Source organism: Microtus oregoni, unplaced genomic scaffold (genome assembly GCF_018167655.1).
Source record: "Microtus oregoni isolate MIOR12 unplaced genomic scaffold, Mior012 000005F_ref0000423, whole genome shotgun sequence".
Taxonomy (NCBI): domain Eukaryota; kingdom Metazoa; phylum Chordata; class Mammalia; order Rodentia; family Cricetidae; genus Microtus; species Microtus oregoni.
The window spans coordinates 44,030,764-44,034,770 of NW_024543064.1; positions in this window are offsets into that span (position 1 = coordinate 44,030,764).

The following is a 4,007-nucleotide window of genomic DNA, read 5'->3' on the forward strand; positions in this document are numbered from 1 at the left end:
TTGTACCCTGAATTATATGCAACCTGCCTGGTTTTCATACTTTTCATGGACTGAAAATCTGTTTATGTGTTTATTTATTGTTTGATGCAGGGTCTCACACTCAAACTGGCTTCAAACTGGCTATATGACTTGAAATGGCCTCCAGCCCATTTTTATTACTTCTTCTACTACTACTATTGTTATTATTGGGTTGTTGTTGTTGTTGTTTTGAGTCGGGGTCTGTCTACACAGCCCTGGATGTCCTGGAACTCACTTTGTAGATCAGGCTGGTCTCGAACTCACAGAGATCCACCTACTTCTGCCTCCTTAGGACTAGGACTAAAGGCAAGCTACCACGCCCAGCTTCCAAGTTCTTAAAAATAAGGTTCCCCTATGCTAACAGGGGCGACAGAGGAGGGTAGGTGAGAAGGGCGGGTGAGGAAGCCACCTGTTTTCTTATCTCATAACAGGTGACAGACTGCAGGACTTTCGTTTTTCTCAGCACTGCGTACAGTCATTTTTGCTCCCATTCCTCAAGACCGTAGGTCTTCAGTTACCTTCACTCAGCACTCTAGTCCCCTCTACCCGGGTACATAAATCCTGGAGACAGTCCGCCCCAGGAACCTTTGGGCCTCCCTCTTCTCCGTGCTCCCAACACGAGGGCTCCCCCTAGTGGCCTCAGGACAGTCTACAATGGCAGAGGGGTAAGCAGGGTCTCCCAACAGCCCATTAGATCGAGGGGCTTTGAGGTTTGCTTTGGTTTTGGTAAACCCTAGTGTATACTAGGCACTGTTCATTGGTAGCTGTCGGAGGGTGGGGACTATTTTGCCAGTAGGCTTGGCCTCCTCCATCCCTTGCGCCCCTTTCTAGTTTCTCCTGCCTTCCCCTATGCTCACTCCTAACCGTAGTTAGCATATAGAAGCTAGGACCTGCGAACGAGCAAGGAGGTGATATTTTCCCTTCTAAGCCTGGGTTACCAATATGATGATTTCTAGTTCTATCCATTTTCCAATGAATTTCATAACTTAGTTTTGCTTTACAACTGAATAGAATTACACCATGTGTACGTGTCCCCATTCATTATGAGTTCATCTGTCGATGGCCATCTAGGCTAATTTTTTGTTTTAAGAGACAGAGAGGGAATACGTAGTTGGGTGAATAGGGAAGGCAGGATCTGGGAGGAGTGGGGGAGGGGAAATGATATATCCGTAGCTATCCAGGCCGAGGACTATTTGGCCAGTAGGCATAAGAATTAAGTTGGGCTCTTTCTCCATCCCTTGGACCCCTTTATTTAAAAAAAAAGATTTATTTATTATGTATACAGTGTTCCGCCTGCATGACAGAAGAGGACACCAGATCTCATTACAGATGGTTGTGAACCATCATGTGGTTGCTAGGAATCAAACTCAGGACCTCTGAAAGAGCAATCAATGCTCTTAACCTCTGAGCCATCTCTCCACCCACCTTGGAGCACTTTCTATTCTGGTTTAAATAAACTAAAATGTATACTTTAAATTTTTTTTATTAAAAACACATAAACATCTTTATTTGTGAGTATTTTACATCCATGCATTTATGTGCAGTACATGTATGAAGTACCAGCTGAGCAAGGTATTTCTAGGACTGGAGTTACAGACCATTGTGAGCCAACACTATGGTGCTGGGAACCAAACCCAGGTCCTTTGCAGAAGTAAGTGCTTTTAGCCATCAAGTCATCTCTCTAGCTCCCCTCATTTTCTTCGTGGTGATACATATTCTAACTGCAGCGAGGTCAACAGAGCACGGGCGAGATGATAGGAAAAGGGGAAAGTGTATTGGCAGAGGGGTACCATGAAAAAGGGGTCAGGGAAGTGGAGTGGAGCAGGGTGACGTCTAAACTAAATGTGTATGGACACTTTTCTTGGCATTGTTTCAACTCTGCATTTACCTGTCATTTACAGGACATTAGATATTCTAAATAATAAAAACATCGCAAAGTAAACAGACAAAAATAGAATTACGCTTGGAACCATATCTCATTCTGTTAACTATCATACTATGGTGCAGATGCTACACCCGGTTTGCCTACTCGCACTTGGCCTTGGGAGGGTCCACAAGTCCCTCTGAGCTGCTCCTTGTCTTTAAAATGAAGGCTGAGCAGGTAAGTGTCAGGACTAATGACTATTTGAAACCCTGGTGTGGTGTTTAACACTTGCAAGAACCTGCTTGCCATTGCTGTCTTCCTGTTCCCTTTCCCCGTAAAGCACTGCATCAGCTCGGAGGGTGCGCCAGTGAGATGGGACTGTTTCATCCCCACGCCCACCTGCAGTGATCTCAAACTGCTCATGAGCCTCCTTCCTGTGAGCGGGCAGATCCTTGCACCCCCTTTGATGGAAAGGGAAATTGCACATGCCGACACGAGAGGGTGAAGGTAGCAAGGACAGGCATTAGGAGGACTCGGGAATGTAAAATTTGAGTTTTGGCCTGAGTCAAACTAGATCGGACTTTACCTGAGGAACGAACACAACGTAGTCAAAGATGACATCTGCCCAGGTACCTGGTACTTGGAAGGGCTGTTCTAGCCCCAGGCTAGCTCCAGTTAACCAGGGACAAGGAAATAGCTTCCGCTTGTCTCTGTCTATGGCTGCCAAGAGCAGGACCGTAGACCTTGCGGGCCTTTCCTTGCTTATCTGTATGATGAGCACAGAAACTCCCATTCAGGCAGCCTGGCTCCAGACCCCACCCTCACAGCCAGTCTGTTCGCTTCTCTTTCAATTGTCAAGAAATGCCAAACCATAAACTTGTTAGGATTTGAGAGCTGGAAGGTTTAAAGTATTTCCCCTATCCCAGTTAGGTTCTGAAAGTGGGCTTATGAGATCTTACCAGATAGGCTGAGGTTTGTCTCAAAATCTAGATATTTCTTTTAAGCCCCTTGCTTTGGTTTGCTTTTTTTTGGGGGGGAGATAATATGCACCCCCATTAAGGTACTTTCGTTGGGCCACTGCCCTTCAAACTTACCAGTCATTACTATTTTTTTCTTTTCCTTTGTTTTGTTTTTCGAGACAGGGTTTCTCTGTAGCTTTGGAGCCTGTCCTGGAACTAGCTCTTGTAGACCAGGCTGGCCTCGAACTCACAGAGATCCGCCTGCCTCTGCCTCATAAGTGTTAGGATTAAAGGCGTGCGCCACCACCGCCCGGCAATTACCATCTTCTTCAGAGAGCCTATGACTACCTACAGAAGAAAAGATCTGGCTTGTTGACCTTCCAAAAGAAGGAAGGTTTGGGGGGGCTGGAGAGATGGCTCAGAGATTAAGAGCATTACCTGCTCTTCCAAAGGTCCTGAGTTCAATTCCCAGCCAACCACATGGTGGCTCACAACCATCTGTAATGGGGTCTGGTGCCCTCTTCTGGCCTGCAGGCATACACACAGACAGAATACTGTATACATAATAAATAAATAAATATTTAAAAAAAAAAAGAAGGAAGGTTTGGGGAGGGTCATTAGACCCTCACCTAAGATTCTAGCTATTCCCTCCCTACCTTCTACCTATAATTCTGCCCCAACTGTCTATGGTCTAAGGAAGTCTGGAAGAGGTGGGAAGTTCATTGAAGCAGGGGCTCCACCGTTGCAGTTTGGGGGAAGTCATCACTCATGCTGCGGTGGGACTTTCCGGTGGTGAAACTGTTTGGGGGCCACCCACAAGGCTTCAGACAACCTCTTACTTATGCGTCTGTGAACATGCTCAGCAAACTCATTGATTCCTCCAGATAGACTTGGACCCAATCATTACTTCGGTTCCTGCTTGTGGCCTATCTGGATTGAACAAACATTCATTTGTGAATTCCCAGGGAAAGGCACTGCAACAGGCAGTGAGCAGCAGCCATCCGTATTCCAGCACATTCTTGATTGTTCTAAACCTCCCAGCCTCCGCTATTACTTGAACTTCTCAGTGTGTTCCTATCACATCACCGGTTTTCATTTCTTGGGGAATATATTACTTACACTTGGTGCCGCGAGTAATGGCTTCTCCACCATTCTCACATTTCCCA